The sequence below is a fragment of the Oncorhynchus kisutch genome, linkage group LG2 (genome assembly GCF_002021735.2).
Source record: "Oncorhynchus kisutch isolate 150728-3 linkage group LG2, Okis_V2, whole genome shotgun sequence".
NCBI classification, from domain to species: domain Eukaryota; kingdom Metazoa; phylum Chordata; class Actinopteri; order Salmoniformes; family Salmonidae; genus Oncorhynchus; species Oncorhynchus kisutch.
In genome coordinates, this window is record NC_034175.2 from 68882671 (window position 1) to 68898093 (window position 15423).

The 15423-nt window shown below is 44.3% G+C and overlaps 1 pseudogene; it reads left to right on the forward strand.

Annotated features, from left to right (window-relative positions):
* LOC109905194 (lysine-specific demethylase 6A-like) overlaps positions 1–15423 on the forward strand; it is a 106164-nt pseudogene that overhangs the window by 33870 nt on the left and 56871 nt on the right.

Here is a 15423-nt window from a genome sequence, read left to right on the forward strand (position 1 = left end):
CATGTGATCAATAAGATGCATAACGAATACACACCAATTTAGTTCCTTTAAATTATGCAAATTAACTCATAGACAGATTTACATCAACTGTTATTTCCATCGATGAATAGGCTAAAAAGCACTATTTTGCAATGGGATGTTATTTTTCTCCTGGACAATTTTATTTGTCTGCTCACACTTTGCTTCTGCAGTGGGGTGCTCTGTGTGTGGAATCCAGTGTTCAGTCTTCGTTATCTGTCTCAGCCAGGTAACCAGTTACCAGACCCTGCTGTGTTGTTAACAGTACTGTGTCTCGGTCTCTTCACATGCTTACCTCACTGTTTTCTACCACTTTCCAAGCCTGTAAAGTGTATGGGACGAGCGACTACCACAGATGCCACTATAACCGAATAAGCCTAAGTAAATAATTTTTAATCACAAAATAAAAAGTACCCCAGAAGCTTTTTACCAAAATACTCTCTCTCTCCCCATATACCTATTATAGGGAATATATTACTATACTTTAGAGTTGAAGTTGGGACCTTATTGTGTAAGTACTTTGCTGTGTAGTGGTGTTAGGCATCTGTGGCATTGCCTGATATTGACTACTGTAGGTGCCCTTTCTCCCTGTCTAGGTCAGTGCAGACCTCCTCCTCAGAGGCCCAGGCAGGACAGAGAAGGTAGGCCCGCTATGTTGGTTTCCATATGGAGAAATTCTGCTAGAATGTGTCTATGACGCAACTTGATGCCATCTTGAATCTACATGTTGTCTAGGCAGTCATTATGCATCTACATTTGAGTAATTCCATAGAGAATAATGCAGCTATTAAGGTCATATTGCCCTGACTAGGAGCCGTCTTGAATCTACATGTTGTCTAGGCAGTCATTATGCATCTACATTTGAGTAATTCTATAGAGAATAATGCAGCTAGGAAGGTCATATTGCCCTGACTAGGAGCCATCTTGAATCTACATGCTGTAAAGCCAAGTCGGACCATCACGGTAGAGAACTCCAGTGTCGCCCTCCCAGAGTGCAAAGAAACTTGGCGTGTCCCTGGAGAAACACCCTGTCGTTCTCTGCATACATCAAAGCAGTGACCTGCTCCTGCAGTTTTATGCTCTACAACATCCGTAGAGTACGACCCTACCTCACACAGGAAGTAGCACAGGTCCTAATCCAGACACTTGTTCTCTCCTGTCTGGACTACTGCAACTCACTGTTGGCTGGGCTCCCGCTCAGCTAGGACAGCTGAGCCCTGGCCATCTTCCGAAAACATCTGAAACCCTAACCTTCAAACAATATCTTAAATAATTCTCACCTCGACCTGGATTATATATCTATTGTTCTATTGCTAGGTCTTACTGCCCTGTTGGAGCTAGAAACAAAAACATTTCTGCAAATCTGTGTACACAAACAAACTTTGATTAGGGGGCTACAGGGAAGCATGTAATCTGGGTTCCCTCTATGTACTACAACTTACTTTAAACAGCTAGAGTCTACAGAGGAATGCAGCACTATCAAATGTAATGTTACCAGATGTCTCCAACCAACCCTGGTCCGAGAGAGCTACAGGGCTAGAGCTGTGGTCTCCAACCAACCCTGGTCTGAGAGAGTTACAGGACTAGAGCTGTGGTCTCCAACCAACCCCGGTCCTAGAGAGCTACAGGGCTAGAGCTGTGGTCTCCAACCAACCCTGGTCTGAGAGAGTTACAGGACTAGAGCTGTGGTCTCCAACCAACCCCGGTCCTAGAGAGCTACAGGGCTAGAGCTGTGGTCTCCAACCAACCCTGGTCTGAGAGAGTTACAGGACTAGAGCTGTGGTCTCCAACCAACCCCGGTCCTAGAGAGCTACAGGGCTAGAGCTGTGGTCTCCAACCAACCCTGGTCTGAGAGAGCTACAGGGCTAGAGCAGTGGTCTCCAACCAACCCTGGTCCTAGAGCTACAGGGCTAGAGCAGTGGTCTCCAACCAACCCTGGTCCTAGAGTTACAGGACTAGAGCTGTGGTCTCCAACCAACCCTGGTCCTAGAGAGTTACACAGCTAGAGCTGTGGTCTCCAACCAACCCTGGTCTGAGAGAGCTACAGGGCTAGAGCTCTGGTCTCCAACCAACCCTGGTCCTAGTAGTCTGGTCCTAGAGAGCTACAGGGCTGGACTAGTAGAGCAGTAGTCTGGTCCTAGAGAGCTACAGGGCTGGACTAGTAGAGCGGTGGGACATATTCCCTACATTAGATAATACAACAGGATTTTGACAGTAATAGCATAATTATAGTATTATTGGGGTTCAGTCAGAGAACACTTTGCATTGTTTAATGTTCTCCCTCTGTCTTTGCCGTCTGTCTGGCCTGGGGACTGTTTAATGTTCTCCCTCTGTCTCTACAAGTCTGTCTGGCCTGGGGACTGTAATGTTATGCCTCCATCTCTACAAGTCTGTCTGGCCTGGGGACTGTTTAATGTTCTCCCTCTGTCTCTACCATTCTGGTTTTCTGTTAGCTTGTCTGCTGTGCACTCATTTTCACTGCCAATCTGTTCCAGCCTAGAGAAGCTAATGTGCCTACCACTCTGGAAGGAAGGAATGAATAAGAGGGAGGGAGAGAGGGATGAAGGATTGGAACAGGGAAAGGAGGGGGAGTGAGGCCAATGGGTTCAGAATGCTTATCCTGTGAGTTTGTGTGTAGTGAGATCAGTGTTTCTACTGTCGTCTCTCGTGCTGTGGCCCTGACATGCGATAGCATTTGTTTTCACAACTGCACTGTGAGTGGATTTTTTTTGGTTTGTGTAGGTTCTTGTAATTGTTTATGTGTTGAATATGGGTATTTGTATATCAGAGGGGTGAAGCAGTAGAGTGGGTCAGGTTTATTTTGCAGCCTATATAGTTTGTTTATGTGGTTTACATCAGTGTTGTTATGGATGGGGGTTATGTTGCCACGGTAACAGCGCTGCTTGCTCTCTTGCGTCTGATCATTCTCTCTCATTCTCTGTGGCTCAATCCAGAGATGCTCTAGCAAGGCAGATAGCTGCAGGACTCTTCCATGCCTCTGAATGTAAAATACAAATGTATTTTACAATAGTAGGAGCATGTCAAGGGTTTTGTTCCTCGATTTTTATCCCAGAAAAAAAGCAGCCTCATTTAACATATCGTTATTTTTACACATTTAGCTTTTGTGAATTAGTTTTTTTTTTGTGTGTGTTGTTCCATCCTATGTTTAACGCTCTCCTCCTGTTTCTCTCTGTTTGCAGGGCGATACAAGCATTTCAGGATGGGCTCTATATTGACCCCAGTTTCTCCCGAGCCACAGAGATCCACATGAGACTGGGCCTCATGTTTAAAGGCAACACCAATTACGAGTCCAGTCTGAAGGTATGTACTATTAAAGGGCTGATCCCAATTAGTCGACTGCATTTGACTTTTAGTCTATATCACTTCCCCATTACATGTATCATCAGTAGTACGTTTACCGTACTTCCTATCATTTCTAATCTACGTTTGTTCGATTATGGTAATTTATGTTAATGCATTCAATTTATTATTATTTGAATTTTTCCAGTCTTACCGTTCACATTGTTTGAGTGGACACAGTGTTGTGGAGCGATTCTGTCAATGTTGAGTAAGGACGCGTACCTGATTATGTGTAGAAGTATATAGACTACCTGGGCTGCGAGCAAATGTATATGGGGATGTGATGGTGTTTCTGATTTGCTTCACCTACCACCACTAATGACCTGGGGAGCTTCTCAGAGTAATGTTTTCTTCACCTCAAACATCAAGCAAACAAATTCTGTTTTTACATCCATTGAGAATGACAACTAATTCCTCAATGTATTTGAACAATCTTTCCAGCGCTCTCCCTTTTAAAAACCTCTCGTCGTGAAAGAGAAAAATGTAATGTTCTGATCCAGTGGAAACATCATAGAACAGGCCGACCTGATTACTTCTTATCAGAGCTTGACTTGGACTGAAATAGGTTCCGGTACTCATTTTGGGTAGTGATGCACCGATATGCCCCTTTTGGCCGATACCGATATCCGATATTTTCCTTGCCAAAAAAAAGATACCGATATTTAACATTTTAGCAGCCTTTGAAGCATTCTAGTACAATTAAATAGTTAACACACATACATGGACGCAGTGGTCTAAGGCCCTGCATCTCAGTGCTAGAGGCGTCACTATAGTCCCTATGCGAGTCCCATAGGGTGGCGCACAATTGGCCCAGCGTCGTCTGGGTATGGCCGGAGTAGGCCGTCATTGTAAACAAGAATTTATTCTTAACTGTCTTGCCTAGTTAAATAAAGGTTACACACACACACACACACACACACACACACTGACCAAAAAGTTATTTTGTTGCCATTTACGTATGTCCCCATTACCAGTAGAACATCATCAAAACCTATTTATTTCACTTTACTTGCTGTGCTGTTTCGTTGTTCATTTCTTCAGTTGTTTCATTCTCAAACAGGGTTTCTATGGGAACGCTGTTTGGGTCTTTGCGTGTCAAAAAATATACATGTTAAATAACACTATTTGACGTGTCAAATAAGCTTGTTGACCAATCAGGACCTGAATATGACTGCACGTCACATAATAATTTAACGCATTCATACATTTCTTACCTAGTTCTTACACATTGATTACACTATCACTCGTATTTCACGTCACAATGATTCATTGATACATATGCCTTGATGATGGTAAAGTTGTCTCGTGCACCTACAGTGCTGGTCATAAAAATAAAAAAAAAAGCTAGCTCATTGAAGCAAACAATGTTTTTCCCCAGAAACGTAGCAAAACGGCAATCTAGGTGTCATCATCTAAAATAACCCTAATTTATAAGACAGTTCTTATTTGATTAATGGTGGTTGGACCCATCGATGTGAAGCTAGCCACAATAAGGATTAGTCACAATAGTGGAGTTTGCAGTTAGCCATCAAAATAAAAGTATGACATAATTCTACCTTTTTGTATTAATTTGTATCACTGTCGATGACATACTTTTCTTTTGAAGGCGAACCACAAATTCCTCTCTTGTGCCTAATCCTTATTGTGAGCAAATCAAGTCCACTATAAATCTACCGCTGGCATAAAAGAAAGCTACAGCAAAGTTGATCTTGTGAGGTTTCAAAATGTTTAAAGCAATGACTAGAGAGAGACTGTCAAAGAATACAGCGAAGAGCTGCTGTGTTTGAGTGAATTCATGTTTTAAGTTCTTACACAGCACTTTCAACACTTTTTTTATAAGACATGAAATGTTCTTCCTATTTCCACTCAGTGCTACATCACTCACTGCAGCAGTAATGAACGATCGGAGAAGTGTATCATGAGGCATGTGTTATTATTTTTGGCTTGGGTATTTTTTTAGAATATCAACAATATCGAGAATGTCAACATATCTAGATCTCTGCCTCTCTCTTGAGTCATTTTGTCTTATTTCATCAAACCGTAAGCTTAAAGAATCAGACCAGCTCAATGCATATCGTTGATTCTATTAAAAACACACAGGGTGTGTCTATATATGTAAAAAATACACTTAAAAAAATGTAAACCAATCGATTGGTTGAAAGAACAGACAACTTTTCTTTAGTCAGGGACAGCCTGCTGATGTATAAGCCTAGGTATGTATCAGTGCTCTCCTTTATGACAGTCAATGTCTCCTATTTCACAGAACGATCTTCCCTACTGGAGTATGTGTAGAAAATAATAGCCTGTTTGGTGGGTGTGTAGGCCTGTTTGTTGCCATTGACATTGACACTATAAGCTAGGGTGGATCTCTGTGTCTTTTCTCCTCTGTGAAAGTGATACGTCTGAATGTATACTTTGTTCTGCTTTGTTTTGTCCAGACCAGACATACGCACCTGAGGGCTTCTGAACCAGACAGGGTTAGAGCTGCCATGCACTGGATAGGGGTTGAATGGTGCTATTATTACCAGCAGAGCTTAGAGAGGAGGAGCATGTAGTAGACTGTCTGAGTCTAAAATGGAATGTGGAACGGTGGGTTTACATGGAATGTTGTGGGACGGTGGGTTTACATGGAATGTTGTGGGACGGTGGGTTTACATGGAATGTTGTGGGACGGTGGGTTTACGTGGAATGTTGTGGGACGGTGGGTTTACGTGGAATGTTGTGGGACGGTGGGTTTACGTGGAATGTTGTGGGACGGTGGGTTTACGTGGAATGTTGTGGGACGGTGGGTTTACGTGGAATGTTGTGGGACGGTGGGTTTACGTGGAATGTTGTGGGACGGTGGGTTTACGTGGAATGTTGTGGGACGGTGGGTTTACGTGGAATGTTGTGGGACGGTGGGTTTACGTGGAATGTTGTGGGACGGTGGGTTTACGTGGAGTGTGGGGCTAAGTGTAAACTCTGTCAGTCTATTAGCTAGAAAGGTATCATGGTGGTGTAGAGATCATGTTGCTGTTGTAAAGCACATTTTCTGCAATTCTATAAATGTTCCCATTGAGCTAAGAGAAAATGAGGCGTTTTTAAGCACATTTTTGGAAATTCTACACATTTTGGCATGGAGATGAGGGACCATTTTGCAGTTAAAGCTAATTTCCCCCAATTCTATGCATTTTGCCATGGTTAATGTTGTTCCTCTGTTCAAACATGGAACTAAATCAATGTGCATGTTCCCTGAATGTTCTATTCTCCCTGACTGTCCAGATTTGATTTGATTGTTAGTTCTCAGAGATGGTATTATTAAAAAAAATATATAGATATATGTAGTTCAGTGTACTTTTTATCTGGTTTTGGTTGTTTAAGTTGACACAAACTGTTTGTACATTCTGAAAATTACCAGTAAGTCGGCCCACCTAAGAATTATCTATACAGAAAAAAACCTGTAATTAACTCCATATTAAAGGGATAGTTTGAGATTTTGTCAATGAATCCCTTTATCTACTTCCCCAGAGTTGGATGAACAGGAACAGCTAGCATGATAACTTCCTTCATTCTGGAAGCAGAGACATATAAGTGATATCCACAATGGTATTCTGTTCCAGCTAGCGATATTTATAAAATAATGGTTTTTACATGGACAAATCCCTACAAATATTTTTTCAATTGTGGACACAGTTTGAAAACCCCTGCGCTAGGCTTCTTACCATGTAACTATGGATTTGCGTGCAGTATATTGGATTAGGGGAATAGTCCTCAGGGATCTGTCCAATAGAGGTAGACAGATTTTATGATTTTTCAGCGCCGATAACAATTATTGGAGAATAAAAAAAAGCCGATACCGATTTAATCGGACAATTCTTTTATTATTATTATAATTGTTTTGTACTAATGACAATTACAACAATACTGAATGAACACTTATTTTAACTTAATATAAAACATCAATAAAATCAATTTAGTCTCAAATAAATAATGAAACATGTTAAATTTGGTTTAAATAATGGAAAAACAAAGTGTTGGAGAAGAAAGTGAAAGTGCAATATGTGCCATGTAAGAAAGCTAACGTTTCAGTTCCTTGCTCAGAACATGAGAACATATGAAAGCTGGTGGTTCCTTTTAGTGGAAGTGGTTTCCCTCCCTCCTGAAAGAGGGTAAAGGAGGGGTGTTGCATACGGCCTAGTGGAAGTGGTTTCCCTCCCTCCTGAAAGAGGGTAAATGAGGGGTGGTGCATACGGCCTAGTGGAAGTGGTTTCCCTCCCTCCTGAAACAGGGGAGGGGGAGAGGGTAAATGAGGGGTGGTGCATACAGCCTAGTGGAAGTGGTTTCCCTCCCTCCTGAAAGAGGGAGGGAGGGGGGAGAGGGTAAAGGAGGGGTGGTGCATACGGCCTAGTGGAAGTGGTTTCCCTCCCTCCTGAAAGAGGCATGTTGGCTGGCTAGAGAAAAGGCATAGAGACGGTTTGTATTTTCATGTAAAAGGAATCAATGAGCCAACCTATGGAAATATCCAGCCATTTTGCATAAATGAATGTGCTTTTGACACCACATGCTACTGTATCTACAACAAACACACCCACTCAGTCACTCTCTCAGCAGGTGCTAATGTAGGCAGTGAGGGAGACCGAGGGAGAGTGTTAGGGATCACTAGAGGAATTGATTGGTACATATTAGTCAGCTGATGAGGATCCTTCTTCCTGGGGAGTGAGGGAGAGGGAGATCCTCTACTGCAGCCATCTGCTGAATAGTAATCAGTGACACTGAGAGGGGGAGATCCTCTACTGCAGCAGTCTGGAGAGCTGTGGAGAGGGAGGGAGAGAAGGGGCAAGGAGGAGCTGTAGAGGGAGAGAAGGGGCAAGGAGGAGCTGTAGAGGGAGAGAAGAGGCTAGGAGGAGCTGTAGAGGGAGAGAAGGGGCAAGGAGGAGCTCTAGAAGGAGAGAAGGGGCTGTAGAGAGCTGCTGGAAGATATTATGATGTTTCAGGGAGGTCCTGCATCGTACAGAAGGTTTGGCATGCATGGTAGAGTATTGTTTGTGTTTTGGTCTAGTGATACATTTTCCATGTTGAGTGTGTGCGACTTTGAAGATGTTTGTTTGTTCCGGGTATATCTCCTCAGCTTTGTGTGTGTGTGTTCTCCTCAGCTTTGTGTGTGTGTGTGTTCTCCTCAGCTTTGTGTGTGTGTGTGTTCTCCTCAGCTTTGTGTGTGTGTGTGTTCTCCTCAGCTTTGTGTGTGTGTGTTCTCCTCAGCTTTGTGTGTGTGTGTTCTCCTCAGCTTTGTGTGTGTGTGTTCTCCTCAGCTTTGTGTGTGTGTGTGTGTGTGTGTGTTCTCCTCAGCTTTGTATGTGTGTGTGTTCTCCTCAGCTTTGTGTGTGTGTTCTCCTCAGCTTTGTATGTGTGTGTGTTCTCCTCAGCTTTGTGTGTGTGTGTGTGTGTGTGTGTGTGTTCTCCTCAGCTTTGTATGTGTGTGTGTGTGTGTTCTCCTCAGCTTTGTATGTGTGTGTGTGTTCTCCTCAGCTTTGTGTGTGTGTGTCTTCTCCTCAGCTTTGTGTGTGTGTTCTCCTCAGCTTTGTGTGTGTGTGTGTTCTCCTCAACTTTGTGTGTGTGTGGTGTGTGTGTGTGTGTGTGTTCTCAGCTTTGTGTGAGATTAGCTGAACTGTGACTTACACTCTGACTGAGGTGTGGGGGAGGGAGGGAGGTTGGCTGAGGGAGGTTGACTGAGCGAGGTTGACTGAGGGAGGTGTGGGTGAGGGAGGTGTGGGGGAGGGAGGTGTGGGGGAGGGAGGTTGGCTGAGGGAGGTTGGCTGAGGGAGGTGTGGGGGAGGGAGGTTGGCTGAGGGAGGTGTGGGGGAGGGAGGTTGACTGAGGGAGGTTGACTGAGGGAGGTTGACTGAGGGAGGTTGACTGAGGGAGGTTGACGGAGGGAGGTTGACGGAGGGAGGTTGACGGAGGGAGGTTGACGGAGGGAGGTTGACGGAGGGAGGTGTGGGGGAGGGAGGTTGGCTGAGGGAGGTTGGCTGAGGGAGGTTGGCTAAGGGAGGTGTGGGGGAGGGAGGTTGACTGAGGGAGGTGTGGGGGAGGGAGGTTGACTGAGGGAGGTGTGGGGGAGAGAGGGTGGCCGAGGGAGGTGTGGGGGGAGAGAGGGTGGCCGAGGGAGGTGTGGGGGAGGGAGGTTGGCGTGCGGGAGGGAGGTTGGCTGAGGGAGGAGTGGGGGAGGGAGATTGGCTGAGGGAGGTGTGGGGGAGGGAGGTTGACTGAGGGAGGTGTGGGGGAGGGAGGTTGACTGAGGGAGGTGTGGGGGAGGGAGGTGTGGGGGAGGGAGGTTGGCTGAGGGAGGAGTGGGGGAGGGAGGTTGGGGGGAGATGTGGGGAAGGGAGGTTGGCTGAGGGAGGTGTGGGGGAGGGAGCTTGGCTGAGGGAGGTGTGGGGGAGGGAGGTTGGCTGAGGGAGCCTGATTTTTATCTGCCTGACATTGACAAGTGACTCTGTGTGTGTGACACCGTTAAGTGTGTTCATTCTAGACAGGCGCCTCTGTCTGTTGTTATTTTTGATGAGGTGTTATGCCTTATCTCTTTTGATTTGGGTTACATTCCTTTGCTTCCTGTTTCCAGTGTTTCATTACCAGTACAGTGTGTTCATATGTTACAGTATGTATTTAATTATAAACTGGGTGGTTTGAGCCCTGAATGTGGATTGGCTGACAGCCATGGTATATCAGACCGTATACCACGGGTATGACAAACATAAATTTTTACTGCTCTAATTATGTTGGTAGTAAGTTTATAACAGCAATAAGGCACCTCGGGAGTTTGTGTCGCGCCTAACAGCCCTTAGCCGTGATATATTGGCCATATACCACACCCCCTCGTGCCTTACTGCTTAATTATACTATGTTCTGTTGGTGTGTCACAGGCTGGTGATGGCAATAAATGTTGTCTAACACAGAGTAATAAGGCGTGCTGCAGAACCTGTGATGTTTAATTTTTTCTTGGAGCTTAAGCATTATTGTCATGGTGTATTCGTGTAGGGGTCAGAGTATCTGAGCTGAGCGGTCGGAAATCAAAGCTCCAAGCTCATGGAGTGGTGCTTGCGCACAACCTTTCCAACCGCTCTGCTAAAAACCCGCTCTGCTAAAACCCGCTCTGCTAAAAACCCGCTCTGCTAAAAACCCGCTCTGCTAAAAACCCGCTCTGCTAAAAACCCCTCTGCTAAAAACCCACTCTGCTAAAAACCCCTCTGCTAAAAACCCCTCTGCTAAAAACCCACTCTGCTAAAACCCGCTCTGCTAAAAACCCACTCTGCTAAAACCCACTCTGCTAAAAACCGCTCTGCTAAAAACCGCTCCCCCGAAGGAAAAATAAACGTATATAAAAAATAACTCAAACTGACGCTCCCGAATTTGCTCCATTCATTAAAATCACTCATTTCAAATAGGCTACATGTCGTTTTTATAAAGCATATAAATACTCTAAATATTTCAGGAGCCAGACAGGTAGTCTAAAAACGTATAAAAATGTATTATTTATGCTATTTTATTTCAATTATTTCTAGGCCATAGTCTACAAAACTACATTGTGAAGCAATTGCGAGAGTGGCACTCAGCATTTAAACAACATTTCGAAACATGAGTTTGGCTTCAGGCTCAAGCGATGGTGTCTGGAGAGCAGGCCAGCAGTAGAGACTACCCTCTCAGCGCTTGGAGAGCAGGCCAGCAGTAGAGATACCTTCTCAGCGCTTGGAGAGCAGGCCATCAGTAGAGACTACCCTCTCAGCGCTCGGCGAGCAGGCCAGCAGTAGAGACTACCCTCTCAGCGCTCGGCGAGCAGGCCAGCAGTAGAGACTACCCTCTCAGCGCTCGGAGAGCAGGCCAGCAGTAGAGACTACCCTCTCAGCGCTTGGAGAGCAGGCCAGCAGTAGAGATACCTTCTCAGCGCTTGGAGAGCAGGCCAGCAGTAGAGATACCTTCTCAGCGCTTGGAGAGCAGGCCAGCAGTAGAGATACCTTCTCAGCGCTTGGAGAGCAGGCCAGCAGTAGAGATACCTTCTCAGCGCTTGGAGAGCAGGCCAGCAGTAGAGATACCTTCTCAACGCTTGGAGAGCCACTGGGGATGCTAAACAACCTTCAGGCCACTCTTACCAAGCTGTTTTCTTATTATTTTTCTCTCTTGGTAGACCTAAGGGTTATTTTACCTAATGTCCTTATCAAAACAGAAAATCTCCTTGAAAGAGGTAATATGCCAGGCATATTGGGCCGAAATCAATGATGGCCTATTGTATAGATAATAGAACAAATGAACAAAACTTTTAGGAGATGTGATTTTTAATTTAGAAATACTTTGCTACAATGACACACCAGCTACTCACCTGGTTACTTTATGATATAGCATGTGCACGTACTAAGTACACCATCATGCTTTTGGGATACTTGTCTTTTCAGATTTCACAATGATTATTTAGTTGTGGACACTACATTTCCTCCTCATCTTTGACTACCAATGCATGCTGGGCCAGGCATGCCCTGAGCTCGTGAAGTGAAAGTTACTGGAGCGTAATTGGAAGGCCAACACTCCAGCCTTTGGGGAAATTGGCGCCACGCTCCAGTCAAAATTGGGCACGCTCCATTGCTCGCTCCATTCCAGCTTCGCTCTGCTAGTAATACTCTGATAGGGGTGTAGCATGTGCAGGCTTTCGCTCCAGCCCAACACTAACACGTGGTGCCTAAATGTAGGTTGTGGTATCAGGTGTGGTATAGCTCGGCTGGAACAAAGCCTGCAGCTCTCCAGCATTACTGGGTCATGACCAGAACATGACACTGAAACCAGTAGAGGCCTGAACTACATGTTGAGACCGGGGCCTTCCGCCTACCTCGGGTACACTCAGGGCATACCCAGCATAGCATGCATTTGTGGTTTACTTGTGTTCCGCTAAAGATTAGGAGGACCAAGAGCAAGAGAGGGAGTGTGGTGATGTAGTGTCCACAATTAAAGAATCATTGTGAAATCTGAAAAGACAAAAGCATGATGGTGTACTTAGTATGTGCACATGCTATAACATAAAGGAAGGAGGTGGGTAGCTAGCTAAGTGTGTCATTGTAGCAAAACAAAAAAATCAGATCTCTTAAAAGTTTCATTAATTTTCGTTATATTATCTATACAATAGGCTGCCATTGATTTAGGCCTGGCAAGTTACCTCTCAAGAAGCTTTCTGTTTTGATAGGGTTATTTTACCTATAATCCTTTAGGCTTACCTACAGGGAAAAACACAACTATACATCCCTGCCCAGCCTGGAAAGAGTGACCAGAAGGGTGTTTAGCATTCCCAGTGGCTCTGCAAGCTCTGATATTCTTCACTGCTGTTCTACCACATGAGCCTGAAGCCACAGACTCTGGCCACTCATGTTTAAAAAAAAATTCTTCAAAGGCACTGTAGATGGAGCCTAATAAGGCATTTTTCATTTCATTCTAAGTCACAGTTTAGACTGTATTAATTATTTAATACAACAAAATGTTGAAATAGCCTTGAATGTTGATCTTCCATCTGGAAGGTTCTCCCATCTCCACAGAGGAACTCTGGAGCTCTGTCAGTGACCATCAGGTTCTTGGTCACCTCCCTGACCAAGGCCCTTCTCCCGTGATTGCTCAGTTTGGCCAGGCCACCAGCTCTAGAAAGAGTCTTGGTGGTTCCAAACTTCTTCCATTTAAGAATTGATGGAGGCCACTGTGTTCTTGGGGACCTTCAATGCTACAGAAATGTTTTACATCTGTTTCTCGACACAATCCTGTCTCTGAGCTCTATAGACAATTCCTTCGACCACATGGCTTGGTTTTTGCTCTGACATGCACTGTCAACTGTGGGAACTTATATAGACAGGTGTGCCTTTCCAAATCATGTCCAATCAATTGAATTTACCACAGGTGGACTCCAATCAAGTTGTAGGAACATCTCTCGAATGATCAATGGAGACAGGATGCACCTGAGCTCAATTTCCAGTCTCATTGCAAAGTACTTGAATAGTATTGTAAATATGGTATTTGTTTCTTATTTTAAATACATTTACAAAAGTCTAAACCCTGTTTTTGCTTTGTCACGATGGTGTATTGTGTGTAAATTAATGAGGAAAACAATTTAATTTAATACATTTTAGAACAAGGCTGGAACTTAACAAAAGGGGGGAAAGGTCAAGTGGTCTGAATACTTTCGAATGCGTTCTATGTAGGGCAGACAATTGACTACTCATATTCCACATCAATCTGACCATGCAATATTGGGTTACATTACCTTATGTGCCTCCCCCCCAGCATTACTATTCACTTTTCAGATATGGGTGCGTGTCAAAATATCTATAGATTTAACCGCTTTTGCAGTAAAATACTTTAACGCAACCATCATTTTCATATATGGGAGACCTTGGAGGTATTTTGTTATACCTCGGGTAGAGGTATCGCATTTCTGTTGGGTGGGGGGGGGACTTGCCACTTGCCTATAGATCGAGCCATCTCCATATCAAATCATATTTTGCACATGTTATTGTGGTTGTAGTGAAAATGCTTGAGCTCCTAGCTCCAACAGCGCAGTAATATATGACAATTGATAACAATACACATGTAAAAGTAAAAGAATGGAATTAAGAAATATATAAACATTAGGACGAGCAATGTGGGAGTGGCTTTGGCTAAAATACAGTAGAATATAATACAGTATATACACATGAGTTGAGTAAAGCAGTATGTAAACATTAGGACGAGCAATGTGGGAGTGGCTTTGGCTAAAATACAGTAGAATATAATACAGTATATACACATGAGATGAGTAAAGCACTATATAAACATTAGGACGAGCAATGTGGGAGTGGCTTCGACTAAAATACAGTAGAATATAATACAGTATATACACATGAGATGAGTAAAGCAGTATATAAACATTAGGACGAGCAATGTGGGAGTGGCTTTGGCTAAAATACAGTAGAATATAATACAGTATATACACATGAGTTGAGTAAAGCACTATATAAACATTAGGACGAGCAATGTGGGAGTGGCTTTGACTAAAATACAGTAGAATATAATACAGTATATACACATGAGATGAGTAAAGCACTATATAAACATTAGGACGAGCAATGTGGGAGTGGCTTTGACTAAAATACAGTAGAATATAATACAGTATATACACATGAGATGAGTAAAGCAGTATATAAACATTAGGACGAGCAATGTGGGAGTGGCTTTGGCTAAAATACAGTAGAATATAATACAGTATATACACATGAGATGAGTAAAGCAGCATGTAAACATTATTAAAGTGACCAGTGATTCCATGTCTATGTAAATAGGGCAGCAGCCTCTAAGGTGCAGGGTTGAGTAACCGGGTGGTAGAACAGTGACCAGTGATTCCACGTCTATGTACACAGGGCAGCAGCCTCTAAGGTGCAGGGTTGAGTAACCGGGTGGTAGAACAGTGACCAGTGATTCCACGTCTATGTACACAGGGCAGCAGCCTCTAAGGTGCAGGGTTGAGTAACCGGGTGGTAGAACAGTGACCAGTGATTCCACGTCTATGTACACAGGGCAGCAGCCTCTAAGGTGCAGGGTTGAGTAACCGGGTGGTAGAACAGTGACCAGTGATTCCACGTCTATGTACACAGGGCAGCAGCCTCTAAGGTGCAGGGTTGAGTAACCGGGTGGTAGAACAGTGACCAGTGATTCCACGTCTATGTACACAGGGCAGCAGCCTCTAAGGTGCAGGGTTGAGTAACCGGGTGGTAGAACAGTGACCAGTGATTCCATGTCTATGTACACAGGGCAGCAGCCTCTAAGGTGCAGGGTTGAGTAACCGGGTGGTAGAACAGTGACCAGTGATTCCACGTCTATGTACACAGGGCAGCAGCCTCTAAGGTGCAGGGTTGAGTAACCGGGTGGTAGAACAGTGACCAGTGATTCCACGTCTATGTACACAGGGCAGCAGCCTCTAAGGTGCAGGGTTGAGTAACCGGGTGGTAGAACAGTGATCAGTGATTCCACGTCTATGTACACAGGGCAGCAGCCTCTAAGGTGCAGGGT